We start from the raw sequence: 20,413 nt of genomic DNA, 5'->3' as shown, positions 1-20,413 counted from the left end.
AATTAGTTTGTAAACATTTTCACCAATTTCATCAATTATATTATACTTTTTAGGAACACTATGTTGGCGGTTTAGGGGCCCAGAGTGGGGAGTATTTTTTAATTGTATAAAAGAAAGAGTAGTTAATTTATGATATTTTAAATAAAAACACTCGTTTGGTACTCTAATAGTATTACTTTCTAAACACATCCATCAATATAATGAATAATAAATATTACCATTTTCTAAGATGTGAATTTTAAGGGTTAAGGGAGCCTAAGTTGGGAGTATTTTGTAAATTGGGTAAACAATAATTTTTTACTTTTAAAATATATTTGCATTTATATTAATTAATGAGTATACTTCAAGTAACAAAAATATCTAAAAATTATACATAATATGACATCCTAAAAACTAAAATAAAACACACATAGATTCTTTTTAAATTATATTTTTGAAAGCTGTTATAAAATAGTAATTAATCATTTATAAAAATGTCTTTATTTCATTAAACAATTTTCATATTATTATAGAAAAATACATTTACAAAGCACTTTAAATATTTTAATACTTTTTTTAACTATGTAGACTACATTGTTGCACAGTTTCCATTTATTTTAATGGTAGAATAGTCTTTTTTCAATTTTTTTTAATTTTTTTAACTTTTTATTGGATTTTCGATAGTACCAAAAGACATCTTACTTCCATTGCCACCATATGCAACAATCACAGTGTACATTCGTGGAAACCAGCAAGTACAGTACAATTGAAAGGCATCGCTGTGCATACAGAAGCAAAGAAAAAAACTAAGATCCCCAAAAAACTACCACCCTCAACCAGGCGACAAGTGTACTGCTTACACCCCATCAAGGCAACTCAATAGGAACATGCACAGCTTAGTGGTCCATTACAGTCAGAGAGTATCAGCACAAACAAAGAGGGCATCTCAGCTCTAAATCCAAGGGCAGCGTAGTCCTAGACTGTGTAAAGTATGATAGAAATTTACACATAAATAAAACTCATGGAACATAACACGTCAGAATAAATTAGGATGAGCCATTAAGGGGCTCCAAAAATCTTTAGTGCGGGAGGATTTCGGCAACTCTTCCTCATACACTTGTAGCTGGTCCCTACAATAGTCCAGTTCCTTGAGCCACAATTTTATAGTAGGTGCTGACCTCGATCCCCATCTCTGGGACACCGCCCGTTTTGCAAGCAAAGTGGAAACCGCCACAAGGCGTCTATTAGCCGACTTCAGTTGTTTCACATACCACAGAAGACACAACTCAGGCGCGCAGGCCACAGGCTCCAGCACCACTTCCGACAATATACGAGTTACTTCAGTCCAGAATGCAAACACCCTCCCACACAACCATGCAACATGATAAAAATCTGCATCCCCTGTACCACACCACACACAGCTCGCCATGTCTCTCAGGCCATACTTATGAAGTTTTAGAGGTGAATAATATACTTGTTGTAGAAATTTGAAGTGATTGATCCTAAGGTTACAGTTGGCTGTAAGTCAGCCTGTGAGTTGACAGCACGCCGTCCAAAACTCCATCGAGATTGAACTTCCGATTGCGACCTGCCGGCGCTGGCGCGCCGTGTGATCCTCAAACTCGTGCTCTCGTTGGGAAGCGGAATACAGCCTAGTGATAAGCCCCTTGCGGCTCTCCCCTGCCAGCAGCACCTGCAGCGCCCGAAGAGTTGCAGACTCCTCAGGGAAGTCCGGATATACATCACGAACGGCCTGCCGGACCCTGACATACGTGAAGCGAAACATAAAATTATGATTCACACCACTTTGGGCCTCACCAAGAGTTTTGAAGCGGCCTTCCTTATACAGATCCCCCATCCTCACAATACCAGCCGCCGCTAGCAACAGGCTCCCAAGCAGCAGAGATCCCTGGATGAGATGGCAATGGGCAGAAGAGGTGCGTACAAATAAGGGAGCTGCAACCTGGTAGCCAAGGCCTGCCACGCCCAAGACGTGCACAAAGGGGGGTTTATTTCCAGGCGGGGGCCACACAAGCCACCTGACAGAACCATAGCCTGCATCGGAATGGGGAGGACAGCATCCGCTTCAATAGCAACATGTGGCTGAAAGCGCTGCGGGAAATGCCAATAATGAGCAAAATGAGCTTGCGCCCAGATGTAATACAAACAAAGGTCCGGAGCTTCGAAACCACCCCGATCAAAGGGCTGCGCCAAAAGATCCCAGCGGCACCGAGGTTTTTTGGCCCCCCAGACGAAGGTGAGCAGTGCCGTCTGCAACGTTTGGAATAGTGCTAAATTCAATTTAACAGGTATATTAATAAAAAAGTACAACATCTTGGGCAGGAACACCATTTTTATTACAGCGATCCTGTCAGCCAGTGACAAAGGAAGACGCGCCCATCGCTCCACGTGCTCTGTTATGCGCATAATGGCGCGTCCATAGTTCTCGGTGACCACCACAGCTGGATCCCTGTGGATCCACACCTCCAAGTACTTCATGGGCTCAGAGGACCAGGTTAGTGGAAAATCTAGCTCAACTTCCCTCGTATGCGCAGCTATTGGAAAAACCACAGATTTGGACCAATTAATGCTCAGTCCAGAAAACCTTGCAAATTTGACATATTCTCTCAATAATGGCGATAGATATACTGATGGTTCCCGGACATAGAGCAGCATATCGTCCGCATATAGCGAAACTATCAGCGGTCACTGTCGGAACCTCAAAGCCACAGCAGAGTGTTTTTGGCGGAACTTGCAAGCGAGAGGCTCCAACATCAGGGAGAAAAGCATGGGTGACAGGGGACATCCCTGCCGTGTACCTCTTTCTATAGAGAATAAGGACAAGACCCTGCCATTGACGCGCACCCGGGCGACCGGTTCACTATATAGAACCCGAAGCCACTGCACAAAAAAGGGGGGGAACCCAATCCTACTCAGGACCGTAAAACATATATGACCAATGCACGGATTCGAACGCCTTTGCTGCGTCCAGTAACACAGCAATGGCCTGAAAGTCAGGTTCAAAATAATGCAGCGTGGAAAACAACGTGAGCAGATTATGCGTAGTGGATCTCTCCGTAACAAAGCCGGATTGATCTGGCAACACCAGCAAAGGTATCAGAGGTTGGAGTCTAGTTGCTATCATTTTCGCCAATATTTTGGTGTTAATATTAATGATAGGTAGTGGCCTATAGGATCCGCACTGGTTAGGGGCTTTGTCCGCTTTCAGCAAGGTTACCAACAGGGCCTCCCGGAGCGAAGGTGGCAGAGTCCAATCATCATACACTTCCACGTAAACCTTCAGCAGCCGTGGAGCTAATACTGCCGCAAACGCCTTGTATAATTCACTTGGTAGACCATCCGGTCCAGCGGCTTTACAAGTGGGCAAGGCTATTATAGCGTCCCAAACATCCTCTTCACCAAAGGGCTGTACCAAGTATTCACAATGGGCTTTGGACAACCACCCCAATGCCACATCATCAAGATAATCATGCGTTTCCTCCGATGGAGGAGACTTCCTAGCAGCGTAAAGATCCTTATAGAATTTTAACACTATATCACACAGCTTCTCCGTCGAATGGCGGGGGGTACCAGTGTCATCAATAAGCTCATTTATGGGCTCCTGACTACGGGGCTCCGCCAACTTCTGGGCGAGGATAGCGGCCAGGCCGCCTACCTTCCCCATAATACAGAGCCACTCGACGCCGGGGGCAATGCCGCAGCTCCTGATCAACAGTGTCATTATGTTCAGTGACTAGATCACGGATTTGTGCCAGCTTATCTGCAGTGGGAGCAGTATCAAATGATCGCTCCAGGGTATTAATGTCTGCTGCCAGCCTACGTATCCGGCGCCTGATATCCCACAGAACTCCAGCTTGCGCTCCTATACAGACCCCCCTAATGGTGACCTTAAAGGCCTCCCATAGGACCCACGTGCTGTTGACTGTGCCCTCATTTTCCTTGAAGTAATTCCCAATCGCCTCCCCTATAGTGTTCTTAAACACCGGGTCTTTAAGCTCTGATGGCTGGAGCCTCCACGCGAACTGTGGCGCACTATATTCCGGCAATATCAACTCCATGAGCACAGGGGAATGATCAGACAGAGTGCGTGCTACATGAGAGACACTCTTGACCCAGTGCCCCACCTCCCCTGAAACCAACCAATAGTGAATACGTGACCATGAGCCATGAACCGAAGACACAAACATACTTTCACAGACATACGGGTGACGCAGGCGCCAAACATCATACACATGTCCAGCATCAATGAGACCCCTCACCACATCTGATGCTCTTTTTTGCCTAACCTCGCCAGATCCATACCAATCTTTAGAAGTATCCAAATATACGTTGAAATCCCCTCCCCAGATAATCTCAGCAGGAGGGTATAACAGTATCCTGCGCCACACATCCGAAAAAAAGCAGGGTCATCCACGTTAGGCCCATATATATTCACCAAGAGCACACTTGCACCACCCAATCTACCATGCAAAATCACGAGTCTTCCGCTATCATCAGTTTCAGTTTTTATTTTGGTGAAAGGGACTCCCTTCTTTACTAGCATTAGCACCCCTCTCGCATACGATGAGTATGAGGAGGACGCACGCACACAGGCCCAGCGCGCACCCACATTCCTCACCGAATCAGCAGTCAGATGTATTTCCTGAAGGAAAGCAACATTCACACCCAAGTGATCCAAACCTGCAAACACCATCCTGATCTTACGGGGCATGTTCAGGCCTCAGATGTTCCATGTGAGACATTTAATAGAGTTACCCATCTCTTAACGGCATGAAAATCAGATAAAGATTGAAGAATACAAAGCAATGCGACCACAAACAGCAGTAAATATAGAACATCACCACCTGGCACCTGGGAAAAAACAGAACCCCCCCCCCACCCCAAACCCCAAACTCACCCACCCACCACCCACTTCAGCACCCCAACCATGCCAAAGCCATCCCAAAACCCAGCCTAACCCACCCCTCCCCTCCAAGACAGAAAACATTGTTTGGGGAACAACCCAAAGGGGGGGGGCACAGGTGCGCAGTCCTCCCACAAAGTAGGACTTGACCGAGCGGACATTAACCTTGCATCCTCACCCAATCCAACAACTATACAGAGACAGTTGGAGTATGATAGCCCACTAAAGCAGGAACATAGTGTAGCTCGGATGCCCGATTAGAATAAGGTGCTCACGTGGGAGCCGGACTAGAGAAAACGGAAGCCCCACACTTATAACAGTCGCCCCATTTATCAAATAAGGGGAAAACAATTAAGCCACCCATCTCATGTCAACTGTTGGATGATCCGACCCACACTCACACGTACCCAAAAACACAACCCTTCAGCCAAATAACAAGGCACAATTTTTTTTCGACTAATAAGATAACATAACATCATGAAGGCACATACGGAACCCAGCCCAGGCAGGGAGTCCCGAAGAAGAAGCCACAGTGCATCCCAAAGTGGACCCCTCAGCATTCAGTGTCTCCCAACCCCTCCTCATCAGGCATTGTAGCAGAGTCGTGCTTCCTGCGTTTCAGCTTTTTCGCATAGTCCATTGCAGCTTTAGGGGAAGAGAAGAGCTTATTATCGGCCGCAGCTCAATACGAAGTCGGGCCGGATACATCATGGCGTATGGGACCCCTTCGCTACGCAGAAACTGCTTCACAGCTCCAAACTCCCTCCGTGCAGCTTGGACTGCGACCGTGAAAGAGAGCAAGCGTATTTTCCTGGTGTTCTATAGTTCCCATCTCCCTTGCCAGGCGCAAGATGGTGTCCCCGTCCTTATAGTTTAAAATTCTAGCTATTATGGGGCGGAGAGGAGCCCCAGGACAAGACGAGCAGCCAAGGAGCGGTGGGCACGCACCCCAATGAACATATTTGATAGCTGTTCCGTGCGAAAGATATCTGTGATAAGGCGCTCCATGTAAGTCTCCATCCTGCCCACATTCGTGGACTCCGACAGCCCCGTAAAGCGGATGTTATTGCGCCGAGACCGCGCCTCTAAATCCTCATTCTTCGCCTGGATAAGGGATAGCACTTTTTCCATGTTTAATGTCTTGTCTGCAACCGTGGACAGCCCATCCTCCGCTGCCGAGACCCTCTGCTCCACTTCCCTCATGTGTGCGCTCTGCTTCTCTAGTTGAGAAGATATATGATCCAGCCTATGATTGACAGCCGCCATAGCCCCTTCAATTGACTGCAAAGTCCGCTGCATGGCTACCAGAGTAGCCTCCAACGTGGGGGGCCCCGTCTGACGCGGCGTCCGTCTCCGAGTCCGAGGCAGCCTTCTGCGGGGTCTTGGGTGCCCGTCTTGACTCAAAGGTGAGTTTAGATTGATGTTTGTCTGCCCGCCCCATGTTCATAGGCCAAACCGCAGGTGCCAATGCAGGAAACAGCAAAGGACAGTACCCTTAGGCCACTAGGCCCTCCCACACACACCACTACACGCCGCCAGGCAAGGTGGGGCACCGCAGTTCCACACTTGACCCCAAATTATCGCACAGGATCTACCGCCAGTTCCAGCTGTGAGATACCACCAGAGCAGCTACTCATCCACTAAGATACCCCCTCAGCCAGGCCTCACACGATCCAGTCGAGGCACTAGGCCATCCGAAGGTGCAGGTGCAGGAGCAGTGAAGGCCCCAATCCGCCAATTCTGGGGGCAGACAGTGTGATAGTCAGAGCAGCAAAGACAACAGCTCACAGTTTCCATATGCCCCTCACCATCGGGGCTCCACAAGGCAGTGTGCAGCAGAGAACAGCTGAAATTGCAGCCCCAGTAGCTGTCCACTCTATATTGAAGAATGCCCTGCCGCAGATGGAACTGCCGTGAAATCTAGGGCCGTACAATTCCACGCACTCAGGGCCCGATATCGCCAGCAGTCAAGGACTCCCACTGTCGCTGATTTCAGGGCAGCTGTCCCCCACCAACTCCTCCCACTGGGCCACAGACGCCCCTCCGCTTCGTGCACGGCCCGCGCCAGACACAGCAAGCCAGGCAGGCCCCAATCCCAGGCCCGGCCCCACCTCCGCAGCCCGGGCCACAGATCGGACCGACCCACTCACCGCGTCCAACTCTGACAGGCTCCACAGTTCAGGATTGCAGGGCCGCACCTCCGCAGCCGCAGATCTTCAGCTTCGGTCGCGGACCCCCACCGGCAGCGCAGCCGCGCGGCTTACAGCTGCGTGATGAATCCTCCTCCAGGCTGGGTAGACACCGGTCTCACTACCCCGCACCAGCCGCCGTCCAGCAAGGCACACCGCAGTGTCCGCAGCAGCCCCAGACGCCAACAGCTCGAAGGGGGCCGCACCGGAAGTCCGCGAGGCCCAGGGAAGCACTCCGGCTAGTGGCCTACCGGGATCCAGCGCCCGCCATTACCAAGCCAAACAGCAAGGCAAGGGGAGATGTCCCGGCTCACAGCTACAGGTAGGAGAGTGCGGCCACAAGTTGCACCAGGCTGTACAGCAGTAGATTTTTAACCCACACAAGTCTTTTGACGTTGTCAGGGGTGCGGGATGCAGCAGATAATGGACGGATGAGTTCTCTGTCAGGCAGAGCCTCACAGCAGTGCGGCCATTTTGCTGTGCGCCCTCTAGCACCCCCACTCTTTTTTCTATTATTTAACAGCAGACATTTTTTTTACATAATCTTAGTGTTTACATTTGATCCTTTAGATAGTAGAGCATCAGCAAGCAAGGCTGGACAGATGCAGCTGCATGGGGCAGGTAGGAACTTTTCAATTTTAAAAGCTACACATTTAGAAGGATACCTCTAGTATAGGGAAAGTTCTAAGGGAGTTTATTTAAGTTAAATAGTGGCGAGTTTTAAATATTCTGTATGTTTCAACATTTTCCTCTATTCAGGTTGCCTGAGATATTGCTTACCAGATGTAAAATATTTTTTGTTTCTAATTTTAATGTATTCATTTATTTTTGGATCCAGGTCAAAATATAGTAGGTGCAATTTTATCTTGTGTTTCATAGTAAGGTGTGATTTTTCATTGACCTTACTATATCATTGTTTATTCTGCTTATTAATGGGTTATGTCTGTATTGCACCAAGAGTTTACAGGACTCAGACTAATTACATTATATGTGAATATATCCTAGGCATCCTCATCGAAGCAGGCATATATCTTTCTCAGTGAGGTTGCTACCACCCACATTAAGATTAGTGAAGCGTCTATTTTTCCCATCCTAACCTAGCACATCCATTTGTGACTGTTTTCTTTCTGAGAGTTGTTGCAGAAAGTCTGTAGCCACTGTGTTAAATAGATAGGTGACAGAGGTGACAACTAGCAGTAGGAGAAATTAAACCACTAGGAATGACTATTGCATCAACGTTCTGTTGTGGATGTAGGCTGAGATAAATATATAATCTATACTATTAGCAGAAACCTGAGCTGTACACATTGTGATGGGGGGGGGCATACTTGATGGAACAGCTATTCATATTCACAAGACTGAACCAAATGAAGACATTATACAGTGCTTCCCCTTGAGAATCTACATCTCTGAAATAAGTATGGGACACAGTAGCCATCTGAACATTTACCTAGTCATCTGTTTTGCCGCCCCCATTTTACACAATATAGCGTTAAACTCTTCACCTAAAAGTACAGGGGGAAATCACCTCCAGTACTTGGGTCATTCTTCAAAGCCATTGTCAGGATGCTGGAGCGATATAACAAATGACCAGAACAATACCAGAAAACCCTTTTGAAGAAAACAACACACTTGCCTAGTCTCACAGGGTTACTTTTATCATTGACCTGGTTCATAAGGCTAGACTAGTGGGGTGTGCACCTACTCACAGAAAACTCAGGAGAAGTGAACTTATAATGTACCTAGTGAACTCACAATTTACCACCTGTTCCACTTATCATGAACCTTTTTCTTGGGTAATACCAGCATTCATTTGGGTGATCACACCGTCTAAATAGCTACCACTCTCATCTCCTTTCTTAAAGCTAATGTCCCTGCTCAATCCCTAATCTCATCATCTCTATGCCCTGTCTTCAGTTAGAGGATCCCAGGATAGAAGATTGGTTCGTACACTTCCAAATATCCTTCACACTGCATATTGACAAAATCTGTGTAACTGGTTAACCAACACACCATTGTGGACACGAGACATCAAAAAATCAGACCATGATGAGTTTAGCTTTCTTACCACTTCTGGTCTGCAAGAACCACCTCTTTAAATGCTAACTACACCAGTGTCACCACAATGAGGTCACCTAATAACTTATCTGGCCCCTAGGAATCAGCGCAGCAAGAATCCAAAACGCTCATCCTCATTTGAGCTAAATTAAGAAAGGAAATTAAACTGTGCACAATTCACTCCTTATTCGTTTTAACCCTCAAGCTGATCAAAAACTCTACATAGAAAATCTTCAAACACAGGTTATTATTTATTAAAACCATTTTTGACCTAGCCAAAAATAATCCCAGACAATGATATAATAGCCAGCAGCCAGCAATCCCATTACAACCACTTATCCTGAATGTCCCTCTGCTATATGTGAGTGTTTTTCAGTAATTTGTGATATAAGAAGTCAGACTTACTGCGTCTTCCACCCATAGCGGAAAGCACTCATCACAACCCCAACAAATCTTCGAATAGTTTGCTAACCTTCGACCCAGTATCCCATAATGACAGCAGATGGACCTTAGACTGTCCAACTAGTTTGCTGACCCAATCACAGTCATTCTAGATAAATCTGTAAACCATGGCATTTACCTACTATGGGGCTATATACTTTATGTATCTCTCAATGGGTATTCAGAAACAACCTAACATTTTCAAAGCCATATCTACTGCTCTGCTACTGGACATCCTTTCTTTGCTTCTCAACTGCAGAAACACATTTCTGATGATTACCTCCTGGATGAATACGATTTTGGTTTCAGCCCACGTCTCAGCAGAGAAACTGCCTCTTAGATAATCTTGCCAATGCCCTTTGCAGCCAAGTCTGAGTGGAATTTTGCTTTCCAATTCTCTTTGATCTCTCCGTTGCCCTTCGGAGACACACCTAAACACTGCATGGGCTTTGCAAGTACAGGACCATTTATACCATACCTTTTATTTGAAAATTCATCCCAGCAGGTCTCTCACTCTCCCTTCTGGAGCCCCAATATGTCGCATTTTAGTGCCTGCACTTTCACCTTTGATACAGACCTACTAGAGCACATTTTAATTGACTCAGGATTCATATACGACACATATCCAGATGATACACAGTGATACCTTAATGTATCATCTGAAACTGTTATCTTTTGGCTTTCTCTATACATATAACAACAGTTCTGATGGAGACTTTTAACTGCAGATTCCTCACCTTTTGAATATTCCCCAGGCATCATAGTGGATCCGAACGATTTTTCAGCAGTAACTCTCTGCGTCAGTAGGTGGTGGCATGCGGCTCTGCACTGCAGCTGTTTCACTCTGGAAATGCTGTGCTGAGCCTATATAAGTGCCACTCCCAAACGCTAATGTCAGTTCCTTCCTTTCTTTCCGCACCACCAGACATAAATCCACTCACATACTCTGCAGAAGGTGCAAGGGCGTCACCATGCCTCTCAATCTTGCTCTCAAAGTCAGTTGAAATCCGAGTCCATCCTGCAACTTGTTCTGGCACAATCTGAGTTTCCATGCTTGTCTGTGGCACTGATCCTTACTTTCTCCCTCTAGTGCACCTACAGGCCCCAAGGAGCTGGGAGGCCGTCCATCTGAGATACAACTGGTGGGCTCACCCTTGATGCCAGTCAGACCCTCCGAATCTACCACTGGCACACCCCTTCCTCCTGCACTGACTCTGCCTCCGGCAACACCCTCCAAGCCGGTGTCCAGAGCCTGAAGGCCAACGCTGACTTCATCAACGCCAGGTGAGGTACCCATTGTGCGCTCCGACTCCGAGTTGGCGCTTCTCCGATATCGACGAGCATGGGTGCGATACCCATAGAAGCACAATCTCCACTGCTTGACATACTACCTCCACAAGGAAAAACCTGCTTGTTACATTCCTGATTTGGTCAAGATCGGACAATAACTTTGATGCAAGTGATGAGATAGCTCAACCCTAACACAAAGAAAGTTGGTATGATGGCCTCCAAGAAGCCAAGAGAGCCTTGACACTTCCCCTTGACGCTTTCCTTGAGTCAAGACTCCTCCCACCCCTGGTGCCTGCTATGGAGGAAAATGCATCTTTCGCAGTGGTTGTGTGTAGGGCAGTCGATGTTCTCGACCTCTAGCTTCCCACCTTGGAGATCAAAACCAATATCTTGAAGGACATCTACAGAGCCCCTACTGCCACTCAATGGGGCACTCACAAATACTCTCTTAGAGGCCTTGGCCAAACCTTGATCTGGCTCCCCAGTCACTCGCCAAATTGTGAGACGTCACTGTTCTGCTCAGGTGACCCCAAATTTTGCCTCATCACCCCTTCCCTGAAAGCTTGGTGGTGTAGGCATATGCCAGCTATTTTGCAGCCACGGTCATGGCGTCCAACGACCTTGTAGTCAAGTTCAGTGTGCCACTCAGCCCACTGCCCCCTGTAGCCTCACCTGACAAACCCCTTTGGTTTGGCCTCAGAGGATCAAAGCCATCCAGTTGGAAACAGGATTCAATGATTCTTGCCGGGTTGGCAGATCATAACATCAGTTAAGTGGGTCCTGCAGATAATCCAGAAGGGGTACTCCTTATGTTTTATTTTCACTCGCCTGGGCCCTTTATCATCCCAGAAATGACTGACAGAGGACCAACTGTCTGCCTTATGGTATGCAGTGTATGCCATTTTGACCAAATAGGCTACCGAGAGGGTGCCTGTGCCAGAAGTAGGTTGTGGTTGTCATTTCCTTTACTTTCAGTTGCCAACGAAGGACGGATGCTTTTGTCCTGTTTTAGACCTGCGCCCCCTCCTCGCTTTCATCCAAAAGGACAAATTCAAAATGTTCATTTTGGCCCTGGTCTTGTATGCCATCGATGCTTGAGACTGGATGGTGACGTTGGATTTGCATCATGCCTATTTCCATATTTCTGTCCTGCAGGTTCATCGTGCTACCTGGGGCTCATGGTGGGACAGGGGCATCTTCAGTTCAGTGTGCTCCCCTTTGATCTCACCAGTGCCCCTCAGTTGTATATGAAACTGATGGTGGTGGCACTAAATCTTCGGAGGTCAGGGGTCGAAATCTTTCTCCGCCACAATGACTGGCTGTTGAAGGAAGCCTTGCGCTAGTTAGTTGTCAACCACCTCCAATCTACAGCAAAACTCGTCATCTTTGGGGTTCACTATCAACATGTCGATGTCACACTGGATGCCTTTTCAGACACTCCAGGTCATCAGAGCCATTTTGGACATGGTCTGGTTCCATGCCTTTCCTCCAGAGAGGAGAGTCCAGGACATTCAGGCCATGATCCTGATCTTTCAGCCTCAGCTCAGGATCTCAGTGAGCTCGACTCTGAGACTGCCTCGATTGTTGGCCTTTTGCATCTTGGAAATCAGTACACCAGGTGCTATATGTCGGCTCTGCAATGGGATCTGAAGTCTCAGTGGGACCAATATCAAAGGGACTTCTTCAATCACATCCAGAATTCAGAGGAGACTGCAAGAGACCTTCAGGGGTTGTTACTTGACCATGATTAGGTCAGCAGCAGACCCCTCTCCCTACCCGACACAGAGCTAACAGTGGTGACAATGCATCCCTTTTGGGTTGGATGAACAAGTTACTTACCTTCAGTAAAGCTTTTTCTGGTGGATACAGTATCTGCCTGTGGATTCCTCACCTTACGAATATCCCCTGCTCCAGCATTTTGCAGAATTTTTTCCCAGCTCTCCACGCCGACGAAGACGTCACAATGCTACGGCTCCGCTCGCGACTCCGCATGCCGTCACCAGAGCCATAAGAGAGCCTTATCGGCGTGATGACATCAGTTCCACCCATTTTTTTCCGTGCCTCCATGGCGAGCAGGTGGACCGACAACAGATTCAAAGTATACACAGTACACAATATTCAAACAACTACACATAGCGTAAAATCAAAAGGAAAGCTAAAGAGCAAAAAAAATCCTATAAATCACACAAATGTAAATTGAAGAAACAAATGTAAAACATGTTAAACAATGCCACCTTTAAGGAATGCAAGGGTGGACATCGGGGAGGAGGGTGGATCAGTGAGGAATCCACAGGCAGATACTGTATCCACCAGACAAAAGCGTTACCAAAGGTAAGTAACTTGTTCTTCTGATGGATACCTCTGCCTGTGGATTCCTCACCTTATGAATAGATTCCCACAGCAGTCCCACTCCTGGAGGAGGGTGTCCAGCCTTCTATACCAAAAATTCCTGCAGGACAGGTCATGCAAAATGGCCCTCCCAGCTCATTACAGAGTCCAAGCAATAATGCTATGCTAAAATATGGAGGGAGGCCCAAGTCGCTACCTTACAAATGTACTTTACAGGTACACCTCTGGCCAAAGCAGAAGTAGACGACTTGGCTCTGGAAGAATGAGCTCTAATACCTACAGGAGGCTCCTTACCAGCCAGGGCGTAGCAGATCTTGATCCACAAGATGATCCACCTGGATAGAGTGTGCTTGTGAGCAGCCTTGCCCTTCATGCGTCCAACATAGCCCACAAAGAGCTGATCGTCCAATCACAAGTCCTTAGTCCTGTCCAAATAAAAGCTCACTGCTCTGGGGTCCAGGCGGTGAAGTCTCTCCTCCTCCTTGGAAGGGTGAGGGGGAGGATAGAACACAGGAAGAGTAATGGACTGCCCTAGATGGAAGGGAGTAACCACCTTAAGCAGAAAAGCAGCAGCCCTGGTCCTTAGGACCATGCTTTCAGCATGTGTGGTCAAAAACAGGGGTTTTGAGCTAAGAGAATGAAGCTCACTAACCCTCCATGCTGAGGTAATAACCACATGAAATACAGTTTCAAAAGACATAAGCCTCAAAAGACATCTATGTAAGGGTTCTAAAGGGGAACCCATCAAGAAAGTTAAAACAAGATTCAAATCCCATTGAGGCATAACAAAGGGAGTAGGCGGAAACCTATTGGTAAGGCAAATAATAAACCTCAAAATAATGGGAGATTTAAATAAAGACGGCTGATCCGGCAAACAAAGAAATGCAGATAAAGCCGACAAATAGCCCTCTACAGTGGACACAGCACAACCCTGCTGGGCTAAAAACAGTGAAAACTGAAGAATATCTGACAAGTGGGCCTTTAAAGGATCAATGGATCTCTCTCCACACCATTTAACACACCTAGACCATCTGGAAGAGCAAATAGACTTAGTGGAGTGTCGCCTGGATGATAAAATAACATCCACCACATCCAGTGGGAGAGAGAAAGAACTCAGGTTTCCCCGTTCAATATCCAGGCATGAAGGTGCAGGCTCTGGACGTGGGGGTGTAGAACCTGCCCCTGCGACTGCGAGAGGAGGTCTGCCCTGAGAGGGAGACGGAGCGGTGGGTGTGATGAGAGGTGAAGTAGATCTGTGTACCACACCATTCTTGGCCAATCCGGGGCGAGCAATATAACTTGGGCCCGGTCTTGGCGAATCTTCCTCAGAACCAGAGGAATCAAGGGTATGTGAGGAAATGCGTAAAGGAGATGTGAGCTCCAATCTATCTGAAACGCGTCCTCCAATGCTCCCTGCATTGGAAACTGGAGACTGCAGAACAATGGGCAGTCCGTGTTCTCTTGAGTGGCAAATAGGTCCAACCGAGGAGACCCTCACATCAGGAAGATGTGATGGACCACCTCTGGATGAAGCCGCCACTCGTGATTGGCGAAGTAATGCTGTCTGAGACTGTCCGTACAAACATTCAGCAACCGGCCAGATGATTTGCAAACACACAAATCAGATGGTTCTAAACCCAGGATCAGAGTCGCAGGGCCTCTTGACAGAGACGATACGACCCTACACCTCCCTGTTTGTTGATGTACCACATCGCGGTTGTGTTGTCCGTCAGGACCTCAAACGACTGATCCCGAAGAGAAGGAAGGAAAGCCTTCAATGCCAAACGTATCGCCTGCAATTCCAGAAGCAACCTTTCGTCCGGAGACCAAAGACCCTTGACCTCCAGATCCCACAGATGAGCACCCCACCCTAGAGTGGAGGCGTCCATGATCACTGTGGCCACCGGTGGAGGAGGCTGAAAGGGCTTTCCTTGAGACAAGTTGCCCTGCACTCTCCACCAAGTCAGTTCCACTGTAGCTTCTCTGGAGATTCTGACTGACTCCCTGTGATCTCCGTTGTGTTGATACCACTGCCTGCGGAGGCACCACTGGAGTGCCCTCATGTGCAAGCGTGCCCTGACCCTTTTCCTGCTCCGGAACCAACTCTATCACACCTGTTTGTAATAAAGCAAGAACCGCCTTCTGTAGAAGAAGTAAAAGGTCTTCTGAACAAAAACCTTAACAAGGAGGGAGAGGTGGAGGAAATTCCCAAAAGGGAAGGGCGTACCCCTTCTCTACAAGGTTTAAAACCCAGAGGTCTGACGTGACCGATTTCCAACCCTGTAGAAAGTGAGACAACTGACCCCCTACTGGACCCATATGATCCAGGATGGGAGATCTAGGGCTGCTTTCTTGTGTTACCAGGGGGAGCAGGGGAGGTAGAAGAGAAGGAGGAGAGATTACGGGCAGTACCACGTTGGCGACATCTGGCTCTTCCTCTATAGGACGTATAGAGTGGATAGTGCGGCTTCTGCTGAGGTTGTCGCAAGCTGCGAAAGGAAGACCTCCCAAAACCACAATACTTTTTATAACCAAACCCCCTTGACTGGGATTGCAATCTAAAGGACTTCGCCGTGGCCTTGCTATCCTTAAACCTTTGAAGCGCAGAATCAGCCTTCTCACTGAAGAGTTTTGAGCCATCAAAGGGCAAATCAAGAAGGGTAGCCTGAACATCCGGGGAAAATCCAGAGGATCTAAGCCAGGCCTGTCTCCTGGTAACTATGGAGGAACTCATTACTCTGGCCACCGAATCAACAGTATCCAGGCCAGATTGAATAACCTGTTGAGCAGCTGCCTGAGCATCCAACAGAACCTCCATAAATTTCCCCCGCTCTTCATCAGGTAATTTGGGCACCAATTGCTTTGCAGAATCCATCAAAGCATGTATGTAATGGCCCAACAAACAGGTAGCATTGGTTGATTTCAGAACCATGCTAGATGATGAAAAGACCTTTTTAGCTGATTGCTCCAACTTCTTAGAGTCCCTGTCTGCAGGAGCCTGGGGAAATGCGCCTGAAGATTGTTTACAACAGGATGCCGGTAACACCAAACTTTCTGGAGACAGATGAGAAGAAAGAAAATGTGGGTTACCTGGAGCAGTTCTATACCTTCTTGCTACAGATTTGTATACAGCAGGAGAAGGGAGAGGTTTACGCCACACTTCCATGATAGGCTCAGTTAAAGCCTCATTACAGGGCAGCAAGGGATCAACTATTGATAAAGACAAATGTAAAACTTCAGTAAGCAAATTTGGCTTATACTCAGCTGTAGGCAACTGTAAATCCAAAAGCTCTGCAGATTTTCTGATGACAGTATGATAAGGAGCTACCTCTTGAGGTGGGGAAGCTCTTGACAAAGAAAGTTCCCACTCAGGGGAAGTGTCCAGCCCACTCAATCTCCTGTCTCTGATACTGCTCTTCCTCCAGCAGTCTCTGAGCCTCTCTCCTTGAAGGAAACCTTGATTGCGGCGTCGGCGGTGCCACGTGTCCGGAGCCGGCATCGAATGAGGATCCGAAGGTTGAATCGGCGCCATATGAGGCCGAGAGGAAGGCTCACCAGACGGCGCCGGGAACTCCGTAAACGGCATTGAAAACCTTGGAGCAGGAAAATGCCATGATGGAGCCGTCGTCATGAATGGCACGAAGGGTGCCTAGTATAGTGCTAAGGCACACCCAAATTGAAGGCCAGCGGACCCACGGGACCCGAAGGTGCTCCAGAGGGGAAGGCTGCCTTAGCAAATACTCTATACATTGCATTTAAAAAATGCGTTGGATCCGAACCTGGAGTTGAAAACTGTGGATATGGAGTTGAGCCAACATCCACACGAGGAGCATCCGACGTTGGAACAGCAGGATCCACTGACGAAGCCACAGGTTCAATCTCGTGAACTGGTGAGGGATCATCCTGAAATGGTAAACCGCTCAGGTGACATTCGAAGAGAAGGTGAAGGAGACGCCAAGTCTTTTTGGCAATGTTGAGGAACCGGCAAAGGTGACCTCAAAGCCTTGCCCTTCAACGAATGTTGCAGAGAACCATGTCTGCTCTTCTTCTTGTGTTTCCTTGACTTTAACGCATGCAACATGACTACTTCGACATCGACTTTGACCTCATACGCCCTCTTCCTTCCTTATTTGCCTTTACCATAAGAAGCTTGGCCTCCAGTTCCTTTAGAGCCTTTGGGTTCATCTTTCGGCAACTGGAACAGTCTCCCACGTAGTGATCCGACGACAAACACCATAGACAATCTTTTTTTTATTAACACACTTTATTGAAGACCATGTATCATCACATCCTGAAAGCAAGGATCCAACAGAAATAGGCTAGATGATTTGCCATCAGACAAATTTGGTGGTCCTGAACCCAGGACCTGAGATGCAGAGCCTCTCTGCAGAGACACTGCAATCCCACTCCTACCTGCTTGTAGACATACCACATCGCAGTCATGTTGTCCGTCAGGACCTGAACCGACTGACCGCGAAGCGAGGAAAGCCTTGAGCGCCAAACGAATCGCCCGCAATTCCAGAAGGTTGATGTGGAGTAACCTTTCCTCTGGAGACCAAAAACCCATGACCTCCAGATCCCCCAGATGAGCACCCCACCCTAGGGTGGATGCATCCGTTATCACGGTGGCCACCGACAGAGACAGTTGAAAAGGCTTTCCTTGAGACAGATTGCCTTCCACGCCCACCAAGTCAGATCCGCTGCAGCTTCTCTTGAGATCCTCACAGACTCCCTGAGATCTCCGTTGTGTTGATACCACTGCCTGCGGAGGCACCACTGGAGTGCCCTCATGTGCCAGCGTGCATGGTTGACCAGAAGAATGCAGGAAGCCATCAGACCGAGCAGATGAAGAACCTTCAGGACTGGAACGACCGCTCCATTGTAAAATAAAGGAATCATTTCCTGTATGTCACGAATCCTTTGAGGAGGAGGGAATGCCCGACACACAGTTGTATCTAGTACAGCACCTATGAACAGGTTGCGCTGGGAGGGCACCAGGTGAGATTTGGGTACATTTATCGAAAATCCCAATCTGTACAACAACTGAGTTGTGACTTGCAGATGATGGAGCACTTTCTCTGGAGATTCTGCTTTGATCAGCCAATCGTCCAGATAAGGGAATACTGGTATCCCTGACCTTCTGAGATGTGCTGCCACCACAGCCATCACCTTGGTGAAGACTCGAGGCGCAGTTGTAAGACCAAATGGAAGGACCGCAAACTGGTAATGCTGCGAACCCACTGTGAAACGGAGATACTTCCTGTGAGACTTCAGGATGGGGATATGAAAATATGCATCCTGCAAGTCGATCGACACCATCCAGTCTTCTTCCAGCAGCGCTTGAAGAACCTGCACAAGGGTGAGCATCTTGAACTTCTCCTGCTTCAGAAAGAGGTTCAAGATCTTGAGGTTCAGGATTGGACGAAGTCTGCCATCCTTCTTGGGGATCAGGAAATGCCGGGAGTAGCATCCCTGACTCCTTTCCTGCTCCGGAACCACCTCTAATGCACCTTTTCTTAGTAATGCCAGGACTTCCTCCTGCAGAAGTAGCAGGTTGTCCTCTGAGCAAAAGCCTTGGCAAGGAGGGTAATTCAGAGGGAATTCCCAAAAGGAAAGAGCATATCCATTCTCTACGAGATTGAGAACCCAAAGGTCCGATTTGACCAATTCCCAATCACATAGAAAATAGGTAAGCTGACCCCCACAGGACACGCATGATCCAGAATGGCGGATCTAGTGCTGCTTTGCTGAAGTTGGAGGGGGTGGGAAGAGGAAGAGGAGGAGGAGGAAGCTTGACGTCCTCGAGGACGAGCTCTTTGTCTGCCCCTATATGATCTTTACAGCAGATTTTGCTGTTGCTGCTGCTGTTGCGGCTGCTTGTAGGCTCGAAAGGAGGACCTTCCAAATCCTCTATACCTTTTACCCACAGTTCTTCTGGACTGTAGACCCACAGACTTGGCTGTTGCTCTGCTATCTTTGAATCTTTCCAACGCAGCATCAGCCTTTGTCCCAAAAAGGCCCGAGCCATCAAAAAGCAGATCCACTAAGGCAGCCTGGACATCAGCAGAGAATTCGGAAGTCTTCAGCCAAGCTGCTCTTCTGGTGGCAATAGAAGACCCATGACTCTCGCCACAGAGTCAGCTGTGTCCAAACCACTCTGGATGACTTGTCGAGCAGCAGCTTGTGTATCAACAAGCACCTCGTTAAAGTTCTGCCTTTCCTCTGGAATTTTAGGGGCCAACTGTTTAACAGAATCCATCAGAGCATGGATGTAATGCCCTAAGAGGCATGTGGCGTTCGTTGCTTTGAGAGCCATGCTCACTGAAGAAAAAAGTTTCTCTGCGGATTGGTCTAGTTTTTTAGATTCTTTGTCTCCAGGCACCTGAGGGAAAGCACCTGCAGATTTATTGGAGCAGGCTGCCTGTACCACCAAGCTCTCTGGTAAAGGATGAGAAGATAAGAAGTCTGGGTCTCCAGGAGCCACCCTATATCTTCTTGCGACAGCTTTCGAAACTGCTGGAGCTGTAAGAGGCCTACATCACACTTCCAAGATTGGATCTGTCAATGCTTCATTAAAAGGAAGCATAGGCTCCACCACTGAAGATGGAGAGTGGAGGACTTCTGTTAATATATTTGACTTGTACTCCGCAGTAGGCAGATTTAAATTCAACAGTTCTTATGCCTTTTTGATGACCCCATGATATGGTGCCACATCTTTTGAAGGGGCATCTGAGACAGAGGATAACTCCCAATCGGGAGACAGTTCCAATCCACTAGCCTCCCTTAGGTCATCAAAGAAATCTTCCAAATCCTGCAGCTCACCTTCTTCCATCTCCACTTCTCTGTACTTCTGTTCCTCTAGAAGTCGCTGAGTCTCACGTCTCAAACTCTCCTTCAGGAACGGCGTCGGCGGATCCGCAATCGACTCCGATAGAGCCGGAGCCGGCGTCGAGCTCCGAGCCGAAGAACCAGGCCGCTGTGCTCGAGGTCGAACAGGAACCGGTGACGGAGGAATCGGCGTCGAAGACCTCGGAGGCGCCGAGAGATGCCAAGGCGGTGTCGGAGCCGGCATAAATGGCATGAACGGTGCAAGAGCATATGTCTGGGGGACTCCCAGATTAAAGGCATCGGACCCATGGGACCAACCGGTGCTCCAGAGGGGTACATGGCTCTCGTGAAGACA

At 48.0% G+C, this 20,413-nt stretch overlaps 1 protein-coding gene across 5 annotated transcripts in view; it reads right to left on the bottom strand.

Moving 5' to 3' along the window:
- AK9 (adenylate kinase 9) overlaps window positions 1-20,413 on the bottom strand; it is a 1,611,121-nt gene that overhangs the window by 384,435 nt on the left and 1,206,273 nt on the right. The window lies entirely within an intron of this gene.

This window comes from Lissotriton helveticus, chromosome 6 (genome assembly GCF_964261635.1).
Source record: "Lissotriton helveticus chromosome 6, aLisHel1.1, whole genome shotgun sequence".
In the NCBI taxonomy this organism is placed as follows: Eukaryota; Metazoa; Chordata; class Amphibia; order Caudata; family Salamandridae; genus Lissotriton; species Lissotriton helveticus.
The sequence above is the reverse complement of the archived record's forward strand: the minus strand, read 5'-3'. Positions and strand labels throughout refer to the sequence as shown.